This window comes from Paroedura picta, chromosome 5 (assembly GCF_049243985.1).
Source record: "Paroedura picta isolate Pp20150507F chromosome 5, Ppicta_v3.0, whole genome shotgun sequence".
In the NCBI taxonomy this organism is placed as follows: domain Eukaryota; kingdom Metazoa; phylum Chordata; class Lepidosauria; order Squamata; family Gekkonidae; genus Paroedura; species Paroedura picta.
Genome location: NC_135373.1, coordinates 77,318,266 through 77,338,528, shown reverse-complemented (window position 1 = coordinate 77,338,528; position 20,263 = coordinate 77,318,266). Strand labels below are relative to the sequence as shown.

The 20,263-nt window shown below is 41.8% G+C and overlaps 1 protein-coding gene across 26 annotated transcripts in view; it reads left to right on the top strand.

The window, feature by feature from the left end:
* DBX2 (developing brain homeobox 2) overlaps positions 1-20,263 on the top strand; it is a 204,768-nt gene that overhangs the window by 30,749 nt on the left and 153,756 nt on the right. For 3 of the 26 annotated variants that reach the window (XR_013231184.1, XR_013231183.1, XR_013231185.1), the window contains exon 2: positions 119-287. The gene's annotated coding sequence lies outside the window, so the exon portion shown is untranslated. Of the gene's footprint in view, positions 1-118; positions 13,533-13,921; positions 20,065-20,263 lie in introns of those variants that run through there. The other 23 variants (XR_013231168.1, XR_013231160.1, XR_013231182.1 and 20 more) reach the window with 21 other exon arrangements.

Below are 20,263 nucleotides of genomic sequence, written 5' to 3'. Positions count from 1 at the left end.
GCATTGACCTGAGACTGCTAGAATAATCTCCATGTAAAAGATGAACAGTACTCTTCTTCTAAATGAATTGTCCTACTCGTGTTTGTAAATTTCCATATTTTTTCTTTATTTGATACAGATATGTGGAACTACATTGGACAGAGGTTCATCCTGTGCAAGAAAAGTAAAGGAAGAAAAAGTTTCATTAATGGAAGAAAAGGTTTTGTTAAAAAGTTAGCTCAGCATGAGTGCACCTGCATGGGAGTTGCACAGCAAAGGAATATTTAGCATTTTAAAAATGATTAAAGGTCAGTATTTATTTTATTTATTTATTCATTGAAATTATATACCACCCCTCACTGTGATGTCTTGGAGCATTATGAAACACTGATATTATTCATTAGATGTTCAAAACCCCTGATCACTTCATTCTACCCAGCACCTGTTGATGATGTTAATTGATGTGGTAGCCAGTAGAGACAAATATTAAACTGATGAAATTGTTACTGGAATCCTTGCAGAAAATTAGTTAACCTGCTCATTTACTCTGCACAAAGCAAATTGCCTGAGGGCCAAACTACATTTTGGTAGCATAGCCCCTCCCCCCCTCTTAGTCTGTCCTATTTGCATCTAAAGCAAGGAGTAAGTGGTGATATCATAAGAACAAAAGACTACCTGCAGTTCAGAGGAGCTCTGTGGCCCCAAGCTCTTCCTTCCTGGTTCCTGCATTTAGGTTGAGGAGAATGGGTCTGGCCTGTGAATTAAAACGTGACTGACAGATCCTAAGCATGATTTCTTTTGGGCCCCATACAAAGTTAACCTGACCAGTCACTCCCCCAAAACACATGATACAGCCTCAGTTGTATCTTTAAGAGAAGGACACAGCGAATGGCACATAACTAATATTTGACTTTATTTTAGTCACATTGATGCAGAAAGAGAAGGCCTTCAACTGAACTGGAGGATACCAAGAGCTAAACTGACTTGCTTTTACAATGTATAGATGAATATCTGCTCTCACTAAGAGGCTAGATTTTAGCACTTCCTAGAAAGGTAAGCCCAGGAGCTTGCACTTCTAGCCCAGAATCTGGGAAAGTGTACCTATTTCTTCTTCCCCTCAAGCCTGTGGACCCTGTCACATCTAATTAGGCAGTGAAAGGTTCCCAAGAGGTAGGTTAGAATTATCATTGCCTCCAGGCTCATTTTTGAGACACTGCTACCATACTGTTGTGAGGATTGCCCCCCCATCACGTTTTTTGTGTGTGAAAAGATCAGCGAGGCCCTTTCCACATGGTGGATAAACAGTGTAATGGCCCTGTTAATGCTCTGCACAATTACCAGCATTCCACACAAAAATCTTGTGATTCAGGTGCAGAGCCAAATGAGCTCCCTGTTTGCTGTATGTTTTGGGAATACTGCTAGAACTGTGCCCCCACCCCAACTCCTGGGACGGAGTTTGAGGTAACCCAAAGTGGAAGCTCAAAAGAGTTACATTAGCTTCTTCCACTGTTTCCTGCCTCAAATGATGACATTTGAGATCTGACCAATGCTGTATCTCCACTCACCCCCCTCCCCTCCCCATCATATATTTTTTAGAAAAATTGAACTTGATTGCTTTATAACACTAATCATCAGTCTCTTGCATCTCACCTGCCTTGATGCTGTGGTGAATCCTGAGCTGCTAGGGAGGGAGATATATAAATAAAATAAATTAAAAAATAAATCTGTGTGGGTAGAGAATGACTGCTGAGCTTGGATGATGGTGGTAGTGGTGGTGGGAGAATTTGTCTTGCCTCAGACTTGGAGAGGAAAAGTTCTCAAAAGATTATAGAGATAGAAAGATACTTCCTCAGAGGGTTTGTGAACAGTGGCATACCATTGGGTTATAGAAACACATTTGTCATCTATGTAGGATCCTTTGAGAAATGAATGACAGAACTGAGTGTACCAATCCTGCTTCAGATCCACCATTCAATCTTGCTGTGTACCAGAAGATTCTTATAACTTCAACAGAAGGTGCTATAAGGGAAGGACCATGTAAGGGAAGGTTTAAGGTGGTCTCCTTCAAATCTCCGTGGGTTCTGCCGATAGCATTTAGCCAATAACCACGTTGAGACCAGATGGTTGAAAAAAGGGAAAGGATTTACTGAAAATCATTCCAGAGTTACATAAAAATCAGATAATCGAGGTAGAGATGCTGTGTGACAGAAAGCAAAGGAAGACCCTTTCTAATTCCATCCCGTCCCCCCAAAGCTGGGAGACAGGTGAGGTTCTGGTTAATTGCAATTCTCTTTGAAGGTGCCTTTTGCACCAGCAGAATTCCTTCCAATAGAAGTTAGGATCTGCAAGAATAAGGCTGGCTGGTCTGAGGAACCATTTTCAGTTATAACTAGAGAGGCATCTTTGATGTGTCAAAGCTAGGCAATATAAAAGATGTGTTGCCCTAACCATTTGGCCCAGTGGTGTTTTGGTGTGGCCCAGGAAGGAAGAGATTCAGCAATTTGATGTTATCACTCTTTGGTATCAGTAAAATCCACGGAGTTTTGAAGGGGACCCCCCTAAACCTTCCCTTATGGGTGGCCAACTCTAGGTTGGGGAAGTACTAGAAACTTGTGAGTTGAACCTGGGGAGGGCAGGGTTTGGGAGGAAGAAGGATCCCAGTGAGGTATAATGCCAAAGAGTGCACCCTTCAAAGCAGCCACTTCCTTTATGGGAACTAATCTCTATAGTTTGGGAATCAATTGTAAGTATAGGATATTTCTAGGTTCTAACAGGAGACTGGCAACTCTGCTTCAAAAGAACTCTACTTCTTTGTTGCTTCCAGCTGGGGGAGAAAACCAACAGAGAGTGAATGCAACCATGATCAAGACCTAGGTTGGATTCTGTCAATACAATCCTTAAGGGGGATACATAAACTGGATGGCTCACTGAAATATAATCATACATAACAATCTGACTAGCAAATCAAATAACCTGATCTCGGGGCAGATGCTTGCAATTTCTGAACATCTGTGAAACAAAATTGTTGGGTTGGACCCCTCACAGTTGTAAAAAATCACCTCCAAATATCCACCCAAGTATCAGAATTTTTAAAACAGTCAGCCACCTGAGATATTTCTCTAGATGTGCTCTTTATCTTTAGAATGACCATTTGAAGAAAGTGTATAGATACTCATCTTTATTCATTTTTACGTGGTATATAATTCTTACATACATTTGCTGCTTCATCTTATATCATTGGAGCTGTCCACTTTTTATTTTTGCTGTGCTTGGTCTGTATTTCATTATTTGTTTTTGGAAGTGGTAGTCAGAGAAATCATTGCTTTTTCACATTTATTAATTTAGTGTTGCTTTTATTTTTAAACTATTAGTCAAGATATAATTAGAATAAAAGAAAAATATGCAAAGTCTGGGGAATGCACACACAGAAACCATCACAAGTATAGGAGATTGCTAAATGAACAATGAAAAGAATTAGTGTTATGTAAGAATTAATTGATTTTTTCCAGTTAAATCAATGGAGTCAAATGTGGGTGGCCCTCATAATTGTCACATACCCCTTTCTGGCTGTTCAAACAATTTTGTGAGTTTTTGGCCATTATGTCCTTCCCAAATAATGAGGCGATAGAATTAAACTAATTATATCCTTCCACATCTGTAACTGAGATGCAGTTTTGCATAATTAGACTCTTGGGTACCATTGCTCTCCCTTAACTATAACAGTTGTTATCAGCTTCTTAAGGCAACAACAGCATAGAATTTACTAGGAATTTACTGGATGTACCTTCTATGGAGTACATTGTGAACTTTGATCTGTAAGGTGATATATTTATAAATAAATAGTCCAAATTAAGCCTGATCTTAAACAATATTCTGTTTCTTTTTCTTAACTAATACATGTCGCTCAATAGTTATTGCTATCCACACATTCACATGTTCTCTGAAGGACATATCTGAAGCAGATTTCTTTGTGCTCAAATGGGTGTTTTTGCATTTCTAAATTATTAAAAGATCTTGACAGGAATTGGGAGGGACAGGAAGTGGGAGGTGGACAGGAAGTGGAAGGTGGAGGTCTGACACTGCATGTCAAGATGGTGGTGGGGATGGATGCTGGGATATGACTGCTCTGCCCATATGTCTGTTTTCGGGTGAAATAGTTTTTGGCACAAATAACATCTGGGGTGTGTTACTGTAGGATGGGACCATAGTCTTTCTGCACTTGGACTAAAGCTGAGTGGGAGCTGGTGATCAGAGGGAAACAAAGACAGAGGTTGGGAGGCCCCACTGGGACCAGCGAACTTGCACAGGCACACCCGGGCTTAATACCATCAGAGCCGCGTGAGCAAGCTGGTGTGAGATGGTGAAGGCATCGGTGGCAGCGAGCCACCTATGACTGGGGAAAGGATTACTGCCATGGGAATAGTGCCCAAATCTCTCCCTCTTTTTCTCCCACCCTCCAGTCATTACAGACTCAATCTCTGGAGCTTCTTGGGCTCCAGAGGAAACATTGAAATAATACCATTTGCTAGTGCTGGGCCAACCTCCCCCTTTTGTTATGAGTGGATGATTATAAAGGTTTCTGGGATTCACCTGGCCTTACCGATTAACATCTGGCCTCCTAGCCTGGTCCCAGAAGAGGGAAAGAGACATTGGTGTGGCCTCCTGCATGAGGAATCATCTGTGAGCACAGACGGTCTCTCCGGATCAGCAACCGCCAGGAAGAAGGGAGGGGCAGGGCTTCATCGAATAGCTGGGTCTGGGACTGCTGGTGCCACAGAGGAACAGCAAAAGAAGGGTCCTCCAGTGTCATCCGGTGGCGGTCAGAGGAACTAACCCTGCCATCTGGTGAAGAAGGGACTGTATGCTGGCTTCACCCAAAGAATTAGACCAGGAGGATTGCACTGGTCCCCTATAGTGCGATAGGAAAGGCCAGTTTAGGCAGGGGTATTTTAGCCTTAGACTAGGTTAGACCTGGATGTGGAAGAGCAAAAGATCTGGCACCACCTGGATTCTTGCTCCTTCATCAGTCTTGGCTCCTTGGTAGCGGAGGGGGGGGGGGTGGCAAGCCTTGTCTGGGAGGCTTACTCCTACAGGGCTCTCACTGCGTCATCAATCCCCAGGGTGGAATGTGTCAGTCTAGGGTGAGATTCAGTTGAGAATCTGGTTGGTGTACCATTTATCTACTGCACCACAAGATGCCCGCTGGGTAAACTGACCAGATTATCCCACTTTTGGAGGGACATCTGGGGATACCTGGCAAATTGTACGTATGTTGAAATTAAAGATATATATTACAATACTATTTTTGTGTTCTATATGTTCTATGAAACTTTTTGTTGCTCCATATAGACCAAATTTTTAATCAAGAACACCCCCCCCCCCGGTCAATGGTGTCCCGCTTTACCATTGTTAAAATCTGGTCACCTTACCGTTGGGCCTGCTGGAGGTGGAGGCCGCCAGGGCATTGCAGTTTCCCAGGCTTATAATCCTGGGTGACTCCATGTTCATATGGATTGGATGTCCCCAGGACTTGGCTCAGACCTGGTGTTGGCCATGGTGACATTGGGATTCTTGCATTTTGTTGCCATCCTCACTTGATCTTTAGCTTAACTGTTTAGAGTAGAGTACTGCCCCTGAGGAAGAGCACCAAAATAGTAGTAAATTGGACTTGAGCTGTGAGGCATTTGCAAGCTTTTTTGTAGCTAAAGTCTTGTTGCTCTGCCAGGACTTTCCTGCCATGATTGATATGGAACACAAACTGGAAGCTTTATGGCTGTCATGGGAGGTGATGTTTGATGGCTTTAGATGGCTCTCTTTAACAGAAATGGAGAAGTTGCTGGTTTCAGTGAGGGCGACTACTGGATCCCTGTCTGTTGTGGATGCTAAAATCGGGTGACTGACAGATAGGAGATAGGAGATATTGTCAACCTCTCTCTGATAGCAGGAGAGTTCCCCACAGAGTTGGTGGCAGTGGTCTGCCCTCTCCTGAAAAAAAACATCACTGGGCCTGCGGGACCCTGCCAATTACCACCTGGTCTCACAACTGCAGTGGTCGCACTGACTGATGATCTTTGGTGCCAGCTGAATCATGGAGGTTCGACTATCTTCATGCTTCTCAATCTGTCAGCTGCATTTGATATGGTTTACCTTGAGTTGTTAACCCACCGCCTTGCCGGAGCTGGGATTAGGGGGACAGTCTTACAGTGGCTGGACTCTTTCCTCCAGCAACAGGCACAGAGGGTGGTAGTGGGAGATGAGTTGTCTGGTCCCTTTGTGCTCCCCTGGGGTGTCACAGGGGGTGATACTCTCCTCCATGCTTTTCAATATCTATATGCTCCCTTTGGCACAGCTGGTCTGGGGTTTGGGTCTGGATTGTCATCAGTACGCTGATGACACCCAGCTCTCTGATAGATGGCTGCCTGGACTCCTCCACAGAAACATTTGCCTCCTCAGAAACATCCTCAGAAACATTTCCCAAGGACAAATTGATTTGTAGTTTAAAATTACATATTTTAGCCATAATTTTCCTCGTGAGCACTGTTACCCTTTGTATTGTGCAACCTGAATCTTATGTGGGGGTGCCCAAATATCACATCAGTTCTATTGCTGTTAATTTTGTATTTATATCTACCTGGATATTAATGAATTAATTTGATATGTAGGCTGCCCCTTTCTGTGGGAGCTGATTATAGTGCTACCACATATAATACAATGGTAGTGGTATAATCTCCTCCCACACATACATCATGGTGCTTATTTTGCTTAATTTTGCAATGACTAAAAATCATCTCAAACATGTCAAATTGGCAATGCTGTGCTGAATTGGCTTTATCAGTTCCAACTCCTATGTTTGTTTATGTTTGTACCCAGAATCATAGATCTGGAAAGGACTTCCCCCTGCAGTCCAACCCCCTGCAGAATGCAGGAAATTCACAAATACTTTTATCCTACCCTTTTCCAAAAGGTCTTCTACGAACTCTTGTAGTGCTATTGGTTTTAAGGAAGATTCAGCAAATAAAATAAAGATCTAGAAATTGTTATTCCTGAAGATATCTTCTTTTCTACAGAGGCAGCATGGCTGTATGTTACATGCTGGACCAAAGTTTGTTTTGCCCTGAAGGCCTGGATTTGCACACCATTTCCACCCTATATAGGCGGTGGGTATATTTATGTCTCTCCATTGAGACTTGATCCAAGGATGCACTGAGTTCCTTTATTTCCTAAAAAACTGGAGGGTTTCCCCCCACCCCTCTGAATAGAAACTTTGTTTCCCCCCCCCTTTTATTTATTTCTTTTTAACAAATGAAACTTCAGAGTTTTAGTATTCCTGGGTGGGTACCTCAATTCCGCAAAGATCCTGTGTTTTGCAGAAGAAACACATTTGTGCAAATAGATTAAATATCAATAGGCTTCCAATAGTATAGCTGGAAATCCAAGCCCAAAGTCGCCCCTTTTGGTTAATGTTGCTGCTGCTGTTTTTTGGTGCCCTGCTTTTCTGCTTCTCCTGTTTAATGCAATTGCCCCCAGGCATCTGCTTCATATCCCAGTCCCATTGTCTGCTAGAGCTAAATTTTGGCAGGTGAGTCACCAGCCTTGTGCCTGAGGATTTCCTGATTACAGGTACATGTTCATTACCATTTAGGGTTCATTTGCATGTTGTGCAGCACAGCCCAGATTTTTAAACAGAAGCACTGTATTAGCTCTGTGGCCCATTTGTTAGAAACTCTTTTGCTGATTATATTTTTAAAAAGACATGGAAAGCTATCACATTTATGTGCTCTTCCACTGAAATTTTCTGACTCCAGAAAATCCATCTAGGGATTGAGTTGTTGCTCTGGTCTTTTTAGTATTTGGCATGGCATTCATGTCAGCTAGGTCAATGCTGATGTTACTGATACTTCAAGCTTACTGACAACAGCTGGGTGTTACATTCCTTATTAGAATCATAGATTCAAAGAGTTAGAAGGGGCCATACAGGCAATCTAATCCAGTCTCCTGTTTAATGGAGGATCAGCCTAAAGCATACTGATGACCTCTCTGCCCACCTGGCCCTGATTCCTTATGGAAACTGGTGTTAAAAATCTTTTTGTTTATTGCTCTCCATAAAGATTCAGCTACTAATTTTGAGAAAGTCTGTAGGCAGTCAGTCATCATATTGCCACTGCCTTAAGATAAAGATGGACATGTTATAAAAATGCGTGCCAGACTTGACTATTAGTGCATCATACTTGTCTACCCAGTTGCTACTACAGCCTCTTCTGAATGTAAAACAAAAGTGCTGGAAATAAAAGGAATGCAACCTCCTCCTATTTGAGTCAGTCATCCTCAGGGTATTTTTGTTTCCCTGCCAGAGAAAGTGGTTGTGGTGAATAGGTCAATAATTGAATATCAGTGTTTGATTCACCGATAAGTTAGATAAGAGATGATAGTACATTTCCAGCAATATGTTATTGCTCTTTTAAGATTACATTTGTCTTCAGATCCTCCAGTGACTTTGGTCTGCATCATCATCACGTTGCCTAAATGTCCTTGAGATTTTTTGAAGTTATAGTCTTATTTTGGTGCACATAGTTATATTGAAGCAACTGTACCATCCAGTACTGGGAATGTTTCACTTAAATCTCCTGTGCATTGAAGTGAGAACATCCACTTCCTCTTTGAAAGCTGCTCTGGTTTATGAATAGTTACAAGCAGCTGAACTATCGTCCTGTAGCATTTTTCATTAGCATTTATTGTATATCTTATACTGTACAATCACATTGTTGCTTGCATTTTGTACTTCTACTCCTGTTGCATTATTCATTTGACATCCTATACTGTATGATTGCATTTTCTGTGTGTGTGTGTGTACTCTGTAATCTGCTTTCAGTCTCAGTGAAAAAGGTGGGCTATAAATCAGCGATAACTACAAAAACAAATCAACACACTGGGTGGACAAGACCGCATACAATGCTTTGATTAGCAGGTGTGTTTATTTTCACTTTCAACCTCTTAACTAAGAAATGTTTATTAATCAAAATATGTCTAGATTATAAACTCAAAAATAGATTAATCCACTGTGTAAGGTTCAGGAATCTGCCACAATCATGCTCTAGAATCAAGCTAGAAAGAGTCAAGCAGGAATGCACTCATCCTCTAAGTCTAAAAACAACTTACGAGGCCCATCTTCTAAGAATCAAACATGCTGCCTGTTTAAACCCTTGAACTAAAGGATTTTTTAAAGAAAACTAAGGCACTGTTTACATATCAGTTTAATCTTTTTGCAAAGAAATGCGTATTTGTGCACTTGCATCATCCAAAAGCAGCACACTTGGGCTAATAAGTATTGCCAATTGCCCTTTCCAGTATTGTAGTTCATTAAATGTTGCTTTCCTCAGTTTTATTACTTAATATTTCCTGGATAGTTTCCTTTTCTGAATGCCTTCTTTCTTGCATTAGGAGCTAAGTGAAAGAAGTGCTCCCTCTGCAGGACACATGAAAGAGTAGTAATAGGTAAGGGAGCATAGTTAGATTTTTCCTCTAGGTAAGAAGTAAGTTTGCAGACTAGTTAAATGAAATCTTATCATTTGTATGTAAGAATTGTTCTGTAAGTTTTGTGCTAGTGACCTCAAGATTACAAGTGTGTTGCTTCAGTACAATTTCCTTTTTACAAAGGATTTTTCACTAGCATAAAATTATAATTACCATAATCTATAATGGGATGCATGATGGTACAGTATAATCTGGTCTCAAAAGCTAAGCAGGATCAGTACATGGAAGGCATACCACTGAGGAAGACTCTGCAGGGGAAGGCAATTGCAAACCACCTCTGCTTCTCACTTGCTATGACTTTATACATATACTCTTAGTGATATATATGGCTCTGTGAACAAGAATACCTCTTAAAATATTAAAGCCCTTGTTAATAGAGGGGATTAGAGTGGTTTTGGATCCCCCCCCCTTACTGTAATGAGTTTTGGAAGACGTAGCAATTTAACTCCAGAGAACATAATATATTACACTTCAGTTCATGAAAGGTCTTCAGTATAGATCAGGGGTCCTCAACCCCCGGTTTGGGTACCGGTCTGTGGGACAGCCAGTACCGGGCTGCAGCTCCTCCTTGTCCTCCTCCCCGGCTGCTGCCTTGGGGGCTGCCCTGCCACTCTGCTGCCGGCTCACCTTTGGTGCTCTCCAGCGGCTGCTATGGCTGGGGCTCCCCCTCAGCGTGGCACTACGCAGCTGCTGCTGGCAGTGCCTCCCAGTGGGCGGCGGAAAGTCAGGAGCACCGGTGGGAAAGCAAGCGGAGCAGGGGCTCAGGCGGCGGCAGCAACATCCCTCAGCAAAAGACTACCCTCCCCCGAAGCCTCAGTAAAATTGTCAAGCATTGACCGTTCCCTGGTGATAAAAAGATTGGGGACCATGGTATATATGACTTCTTACCATGGTGTCTGTCCTTCTCAAAAGAGTTATTAGTAACCCCAGAGTTACTCCAGAGTCCCAGAAGGGTTACTCCAGTCAGGGTAGGAATTATTTTAGAAAGAAAGAAAGAAAGAAAGAAAGAAAGAAAGAAAGAAAGAAAGAAAGAAAGAAAGAAAGAAAGAAAGAAAGAAAGAAAGAAAGAAAGAAAGAAAGAAGAGATACTGCCAGCCAATGTGATATCCTGTACCTGTAGAAATTAATACTGGTGATGTTATTAAGACTACAATTGCAACCACTGAAGAAGTAACAGAAAGTGGGATTGAATGCCTGGGACCCCATTCTGGTTGCAAAATTATTTCGGACTGCATTTAATAAATCTCAAGAAGATACAACTTTTTGCCTATTGATTTTGTTTGCTTTGGGTATATTTCTACGAGAAACCAATGGTGTTTCTTTATATAGAGAAATGTGGCCAGCTGGCATCACTTCCAGGAATATTTGGAGTAACCCTTGAAAGAATATTTCAATATTTCAATGGGTATTTCAAGAATATTTCAAGGGTTACTCCACGGTGAAAAGGTTGAAAAAGACTGCAAGGTGTGCGTTTTGTAAGTTTGTGGTTTGTAAATCCTGGCCAAATTGTAAAGCATTTTTTTTCTACTCAAATTTCTGATTGGAGTAGAAGAGTGTTATATTTGTTTCACCTCTTGGCAGGATGCTACAGAAGACAAAAATTCAATGTTCTTCCTTTTCTTCAATCTAGATTTCAATCTTTTCTGTAGAATCTCTTGACAGGTACTTTTGCTGCTGAATTTGTGAGCACCAGCAGCCGGCTCAAGGTTGACTCAGCCTTCCATCCTTCCAAGGTCAGTAAAATGAGTACCCAGCTTGCTGTGGGGTAAAACGGTAATGACTAGGGAAGGGAATGGAAAACCACCTTGTATTGAGTCTGCCAAGAAAACGCTGGAGAGCATCACCCCAAGGTGCTTGCACAGGGGATACCTTTACCTTTACTTTTATACTTGCATATGTATTCCTGAAATGTGGTTGAATTGTAGGGGGAGGGCACAACATTAGAACAATCTTTTTTTGCCTCCTGAAATTAATTTGGTCTAAGAGCTGAATGACTTGAGTGCCAGAAGATCGCTAGATGGCACATTATTCAGCACCATTGCTACAACTAGGCAAGTTGGCCCCCCGTCAGTGCCTGGATGGGAGACCTCTTTATTATCCGTGATAGTAAAAAGGTCAGACAATACAGTAAGATAAATATATTAACTGTTTTATCAATGGAGTGTGACATTAGACAAGACTTGGCAAACATGGGATTTTATTCCACCATTTGTTGTCATTTTCCCTCTTTAATCTGCACATAAAATTTAAAAATTAGATTTGCTTTAAATATGTTAATAAAAATGAGCCTAAAAATGGCTTATGAAGCTTTTCTCTATGAGAGCCAGTTTGGTGTAGTGGTTAGGAGTGTGGACTTCTAATTTGGCATGCCGGGTTTGATTCTGCACTCCCCCACATGCAGCCAGCTGGGTGACCTTGAGCTCGCCACGGCACTGATAAAACTGTTCTGACTGAGCAGTGATATCAGGGCTCTGTCAGCCTCACCCACCTCACAGGGTGTCTGTTGTGGGGAGAGGAAAGGGAAGACGACTGTAAGCTGCTTTGAGACTCCTTCAGGTAGAGAAAAGCAGCATATTAGAACCAACTTTCTTCTTCTTCTTCTGTATAAAAAATATTCGAATGTTATGAATATCAAGTCACAAGGAAAACCTCATTATGTTTCTACATATTTTACATATTGTTGCTTGATTTGACTCGACAGCACAGAATGTCCCAAAAGTTAGTTTAGATGAACTGGTGGTACCTAATATAAAAGAGCAGAAATTTAAGTCTACTTGAATTCTAGATAAACTATGTGAAAATAAAACAATGGAAAAGTGGAAGGATTTACTTGCCTCAAATTACACAGTTTATGCAAAAAGTTTTATCCTAACATAACAGCGGTTGGCTGCAATCCTGTGCATTCGTACCTGTGAGTAGATAACTCTGGCTTCCATAGAATCTACTGAGTAAAGTTGCTATGGCTGCATTGTCTGGCAGGGGGAATGGGCTTGATTCAGTTTTCATTAAATTACTTGTGGCAGAAACTATATTTTAAAATGATATAGCTTATTTTGGCACTTAAGCAGGGTAAGGTTTTTCCCCACCGAATTAGTTTGGCTTCATGATGGCTCTGGGGGATTTTCCTGTTGGTAGGCCTTACAGTTCAATGAAATGCTGGTGATCTTTAGCATGGGGCACATAGGAGTGTCTCAAGACAACAGAGCTTACAACCAAGAGATATGCCTTATTTGTTTTATAACTGTTAAATGGAACATAGATTTTGGAGTGGCAATCATTGAGGAAGAATCAGAAAATGGGTGTGGTCATAGTTTTGATGTGGATTATGTGGGAGATGTTACTACTCAGTGATGTCCCTTGTAAGAAAGAGCCTCCACATCTGTTACAGCTGGGGGGGGGGGAATACCCAAAGCAAGGCCTGTCACTGGGATGTCACAGTGAGGGGCAGTATATAAATTACATGAATAAAATAATTACTAAATAAATTAAGTCCTTCAGTGGTAGAATACTTAGCATACCTGATATGGATTCTTAAAAACCTAATTCAAATTTGAAAAGGTCAAAAAGGTGCAAGTTTCGGACTCCAAGTGCTCTCTGGAATATTCAGACCTGAAATCTTTATTGTAGTGACTGGAACAGTTATGTACCATGCATGTTAAAAAAATCCGGAATTTGTAAAGATTCTAAAATATAAATATTTTAATAGCTTGCTGGATGTTAATTTTCCTTAAAATATAGTATCATATTTACATCTCCCCTGAAGTGGCTTATGGAAAAAATGCAACAGACATCGAAAGCAATCAATGATTCAAACTAGCCAGCCTAAGAACATCAATCGGAGTTGTGCCTGAGGATCCTACCAGCACTCAAATGCCTCCTGACAAATCTCATCGCAATGCGCACTCTCCTGACCTCATCAGGCAGACCATCCCAGAATCCACACAGTGGCAGGTACAGCCAAAATAGTCTATGCTGTAGCTGTAACAGGATCAGATAAAGTGGAGCACTAAGCAAGAACACAGGTATGTTAAAACATTAACACCAACCCTAATTTAAGGCAGTACTATAAGAATGAGGCTCTTGTGGTGCAGAGTGGTAAGCGGCAGAAAAGCTGTCTGAAGCTGTCTGTCCATGAGGTTGGGAGTTCGATCCCAGCAGCCGGCTCAAGGTTGACTCAGCCTTCCATCCTTCCGAGGTCGGTAAAATGAGTACCCAGCTTGCTGGGGGGTAAACGGTAATGACTGGGGAAGGCACTGGCAAACCACCCTGTATTGAGTCTGCCATGAAAACGCTGGAGGGCGTCACCACAAGGGTCAGACATGACTCAGTGCTTGCACAGGGGATACCTTTACATTTACCTTTATAAGAACTGGGAAGTCCAAGTAATAATGATGCTTTTCCTTCCCAATAGACAGACAGACTGGCAGGAAATTGGAGGCAGACCTTTGAATGAAGAGATATGAGATACTTAATGCTATCCTAGTGCCTAGAAAATGTTTGAGATTTTTGTGATCAACAGCAGTCCAAATTGCCACCATAATCCATAATTAATCGGCAGCAGGAGAAAAAGGCATAACAATGGATCCTGGAAACTCACAGGGCTGCTGCATTTGCAATGGGTTTCTGAAGACCTGCGTGAAACAGACCTTTCACTAGACACAATGCTAATAGAGTCATCAGTCTGGCACATCAGTAATGCTGAAAAGAAAGCCTGCTAATCCTCTCCACAGTCTCCCCCTCTATACCCTGAGGCTGCAGAGAGACACACTAAGTAAAAAGGCAATAACTGACTGAAAATATCTCCTGTGACTCTTATTCTCACCTGTTACGCACTCCATTAAGAAGCCAGGTAAGAACCACCTCTGTTAAGGACAATGTTAGACAAATATGTGTGATTTATCACACTGACTCTCCTGTGAGGCTTAACAATCTTCCTTCTCCCTCGGCTTGCTGAGATGGAGGAAATGCCCAGAGCTTTCTGATAATGCTATTCTCATCTGGAGAGGAGTCCACTATGAAATTAAATATCTGAATCTGGCATCATCAGCATGTATACATTATGCCAAGAGCCTCTGCAAGCAGGAAAATAAAGGTTCACTTTTGCAGCTGGTTAAATGAGGTGTCAATAACTTGACTGCAAAGGAAATACTGTATCTTAAATGACAGTGATTTATTACACATTTCCTTGGAAACCATGACAACTGGCATGTAATAATTTTTCTGTACAAAAACAATGTCTGCCTAAGAAAACACCTGCATGAAGATTGTCACATGAGACATCTGCAAATATTTGGGGTTGGACTTTTGTTTTTCAGTATGTGTATAGTGTTAAACTGTGCTGGTTGCAGTTTCCCATTATGTAGTAAATATATGCAAAAAAAAATCCTCAAGACTGATTTGGAATTCTTTTTTATTTTAAAAACCTGAGTTTTTGGAATGATTCATTCACTTATTTAATTCATTTGTACCATGTCTTGTTCCACAAGGGGAAACCAAAGCAACTTACATGGTTCTCTACTTTACCCTCACAACCACCCTGTGAGGTAGCTTAGGCTGAGAGAAAAAGTTCTTTACAATGATCAAATCATATCTAAAATGTATTTCTGACCAAAGCAGCCTTTCTTAACCTTATTACCATAGAGAAACCCCTGAAACAATCCTCAGGCTTTGAGAACTCCCAGAAGTAGTGGGATCATTCAGAATATGGTTGGAAAGCATAGCTGTGCACATGCCACCTGGGGCCCCTCCCCTTCGTACCCTCTCCAAACCCATTATTGGCCATTTTGGGGGAGGTGGGTGGGTCGACATGACCATATATAGCCAAATCACCTGATAAATGTTTAACAAATCTTAAATATATATAAAAATAAATTAACTTCCACCCATTTGGGAAACTCTTCCAAGGCCATCAAGAAACCTCAGGGCTTTGCAAAACCCTGGTTGAGAGAGCCTAGTCCAAAGAATATGGTAAGATACTACAAAATGCATTCCCCAAATAAAGTTACAATTTTATGACATGCTTTGAAATCACCTCACAATTGGTAGTTTGGTGTCAGTATTGCTGAAGCTTGAGTTTATGGTTGGCTCATGGTATACATAAGACTCATTTGCACACAATAATCATAAATAGATCTCTTAGTATGTTCACTTAATGTTCAGGTAATCTGAAAGGTTACTCATGTGTCTCGGAGTTATTAAAATAAATTTAATACTAAATTTAATAAATGCCTCCTAGCTTTCATCTATAATCTTGTTAGGTAAAAGCACTTGAATTTAGTTTAAGTTAGTTACCTGAGTAACCTGAGTTACCTGAGTGACAAAGGGCCCACTCACATGAACTGTCTGTACTAGGGGTATTGTTTCGATTTGCAATTTAAGAGGGTCTAGTTCTTTTGTCTGTTTCCACATTGAAACTTGCTTTTTCAGACACAGGCCAGGGACAGATCTGAGTTGCCCCTTGACTTGCAAAGGAATCCTTAGAAATCTGGTTTTCACTTTTTAAAGTGGGATCTAATGGAGGCTATTAAGGGGCTGTTCAAAACGGAAATGCATGAATTTGGTTTTTCCTGGCACCCGCCATTTTGAGTGTTTGGGTACACCCCTTTCCCCACCGAATAGCTCCCCTTCATTCCACGTTCCCTAACCCCCAGGGTGTTTTTTTTATTTAAAGGTATCGTGTTACAGTGATGCTGCTGTGTTGTAACAATGAGGACTGTTTTTTTGTCCCTGGAAGATTAGAGAAGGCAGCAGGCTTCTGAAGGCCCAAGGAGGTGGAGTTGCGGAGAACTCCCTGCGCGCCTCCCCGATACTACATGATCTGAGCTCTAGGCAACCATACCTACAAAGCCAGATCTGGTTTCTCTGGAGCTTCAAGCTGGCCACGCAGCTCCCCGGGTAGCCGTTCCATCTGTCTGGTGGGCAGAAACAGGAATCACACCCCTTTCCTGTCCAGGAGGACTCTGGTATTTCCATCCATTCTTGCTCCACATTGGGGCTATTGCAGCACTGTTCCTTTATTGAGACACTGTCAATTTCCTCCATGCAGCCCCATGGGTTGCCTCCCTTCTCTTCCATCCCACCCTTCCTCCCCAATCCAGGAGTGCCTGCTGTGCCCACCAGAAGTGTTCTGCAGGGCCGAATTGGCCGAGGAAGGAGGGATGAATGGGGCAATAACCTTATTAAAAAAAACACTTGGCAAGAAGAGAAGAGGCAAAGGAACATGGAATGAAGTGGCACAATTAAAAGAAAGGTGCAAGCAGTTATCATTTTGCAAAATAAAATACCTTGGGAACAGGGAACGGATCAAAGCACTATGGGAAGCTGCCTCCTTCTGAATCCAATGCGGAAAACTTATGGCAAATTACAACCTGAAGAAAAAGCGGAGGAAAGCCCAAATGCGGAAAGAAGAAGAAGAAGAGTTGGTTCTTATATGCTGCTTTTCCCTACCCGAAGGAGGCTCAAAGCGGCTTACAGTCACCTTCCCATTCCTCTCCCCACAACAGGCACCCTGTGGGGTGGGTGAGGCTGAGAGAGCCCTGATATCACTGCCTGGTCAGAACAGTTTTATCAGTGCTGTGGCTAGCCTGTGGTTGCATGTGGGGGAGCGCAGAATCGAACCTGGCATGCCAGATTAGAAGTCCACACTCCTAACCACTACACCAAACTGGCTCTCCAAGCAGAGTGCCCTCTCACATAATCCAATCAAAGTCCAAGGTGAGGCTAAAATGAGGTATCTCGTCTAATGTGGAAATGGGAATGGTCAGTGGAGTACACAGTAGCCATTGCAAAAGCATTTAGGTACTGGTTCTTGGTCCACAGCTTGTATACTGCTCAAACTGGTCTACGTTTTTGGACATGCTGCCACATACAATGTCCTGTACATAGTAAGAGACCAAATGGGAAGTGTGGTACATGCATTTTTCTACCCACTCTGCATTCCTTATGGCCTTATACATGGGCCCTAAATTGACTTGGATCTTTGTAACATGTAGCTTAATTGTACTGAAGATGCAACTAGGTGTGTGATTACAGTTTTTCAGCATGGCAATAGTGTGGCTAGTTGTTACTATTTTCATGGTTCCAGCTGTTTGAGGTCTGCCGTGAGTGTTCCGTAAAATATTGGCCAGAATCATACAATATACTTGTAATGTGCTGTATTGATAATTTAGGAATCCTCCTTAATTCAATTAATGCACAGTCCAGAATTTATTATATTCTTCAAGGTAGCCCAGAGTTTCCTATGACAAGATTTTAACACCATCCCATCATGAAGTAGTTGGTGACCACAGGTAGCCAAACTGTGGCTCCCCAGATGTATGTTGTCTACAGTTACCAGCATGCTGGCAGGGGCTCATGGTTATTGTAGTCCATGGACATCTAGACAGCCATAGTTCGGCTACCCCTGCCATAGGAGATTGTGGCCTCCATCCTGAACTGCCTACTTGCTCCACTTCTGTTTACTTCTCTGTATCCTCTCCAGTGACGGTTCAGTAGGTATGGGAGATAATGTATTGATTTTGGACATATAAAGATTCAGATTCAGAGTACCTTTATTGGCATAAAATTGGAAAGCATAAAACGAAAATTTCAAACAGTTTCAGATGTAAGATCTATCGTAAAAGATTTTCATTTAAAATTGCCAGTCAAAACTTTGCTACTTTTATAATAGTTGCTGAGTCCCTCACATTTAGTATCATTTTAATCCAGTGTTTCTCATTAACACAGCTGAATTTCAATTTCTTCAAATAAAACTGTATGTCCTATTCCAGCTTCCAAATGGATGGACCATTTTTCCACATTGTTCACATTACCGTCTTCACTAGATGATTGTCCATTGGACAATCCTCTTCCCTTCCCTGTTGGCCAAACATTGAACCTGCTGAGATTTCTGAACTGATAAAATCTCTAAAACCTCATAAGTCACCTGGATCCCTCCAGACTTGATTATTCATTATGCTGACTGGTGGGCTGTGCCTCTAGCACATCTGTTTACAAAAATCAACCAAACAGGACTAATCCCAGATTCATGGCTAAATTCCATCATAACCCCAATATATCAAAAAGGAAAAATTGACCTTCCAAGTAACTACCGCCCCATCAGTTTATTGTCAGCTGTAGGTAAGCTCTTTGCAAAATATCTGGCCTCTAAAATTATAAATTGGACATCCAACAATTACATCATAGGGCCAGAGCAAATAGGGTTTAGGAAGGGATACACTACCTTAGATCATTGTACTGTTTTAGCTTTTTAAAGCCAGATATACACCAAACCTAAGAGGGGCAAATTATTTGTTGCCTTTATTGATTTAAAAGCAGCCTTTGACTCAGTTTCCAGAGAGAAACTCTGGATAAAATTAAACAATCTAGACATAGACTAGTGTCTACTCTTTCTATTAAAACAGCTCCATCATAACAACCACTGCCAAATCAAATATTCTGCTGAGGGAAATTTAACACCAAAAATCCAAATAAACATAGGAGTGAAACAAGGTTGCATCCTTGCTCCTCAGTTATTTAACCTTTTCTTAAGTGACCCTTCAATTTTGACAAAATTAATGGTCATCCCCCCATTCTTGGCAAAAGACCCACGCCACTTCTTTTATACGCAGATGACACAGTTATCTTATCTAGAACTCGAGTTGGCCTTATACGCTATCTCCAGTCATTCAGAGATTACTGTAGTGACAATCAACTAAACTTTGGACATATATATTCCAATACAGTTTGAAAGATTTTCACGTCAGGCGCTATTGTGTATATATTCAGTAAACTACAGTGATTAACTGCATCCAATTTTCTTGGTAATAGTCATCAAACAGTAAAAATACAGCAATGTATCTATGTTGGGATTTATATTTTACATTTATAGATACGTTAATACTTGCCTCCTGCTACTTTTCCTGATTTGTGATGCTGCCCCTATGAGATGTGTGTATGTGTTCAAGAATATGTCTATAGAAGAAGGAGGGTTGGGGAAAGCCTTGCTAGGTTTACAACTGCTCTCTCTGGTCTCCAAGAATGTTGACACAGTAAGGGGAAATCCATGTTTGTTTTCCCCTTCAAAATAGCATATAAAAGCTCAATAGCATTGATATACACAATAAAATAAACAAACAAATAAACAAATATAGGCATATGTGAAACTGAATTTAAAAAAAAAATTCTGGAGTCCAGAGAAAGGGAACATTGATGGGAAAAACTTCCCTGACCTATTTGTTTTCACTGGAGACTAGAGTGAGGTGACCGGAATCTGGCGGGACTATCATGCTTTTAACACAGATGTCCCGGATCCCACCTCAGTCTTCAGTCGTCCTGCGCCCGGCCCGGCTTCAATATCATGTTTTTTTAGATGCTGGCCGGCAGGGTAGCCTTGGAGTCCTAGGATGCCGGTGAGCTCAGAGGGAGGGCTGCAGATAGAGAATTATTACAGAATTATTACAAAATATTACAAAATATTAGGGGCGCCGCGGACTAAATAAAACAGTAAGGGCTTGTGGGGAGGAGTTAGGGCGGGACCCGTCTGGGATAAAAACTTGGAGAGGGCCAAACAGGAGCCGCGAAGTGGCTCCTGATTGGCCCTCTCCGAAGGCCACACGGGGGCCAAGCGCGCCTCCCTATTGGCCACTTGGCCCACCCTAGACTCCCTGCCCGCGCTCCGTCCCCATATGGTCCCCTGCTCCTTTGCTGGCCGCGAACCGTCGCCTCGCCCAGACATGCCCCCGCCACCCTGCTGCCTCCACCGGCGACAGGCACT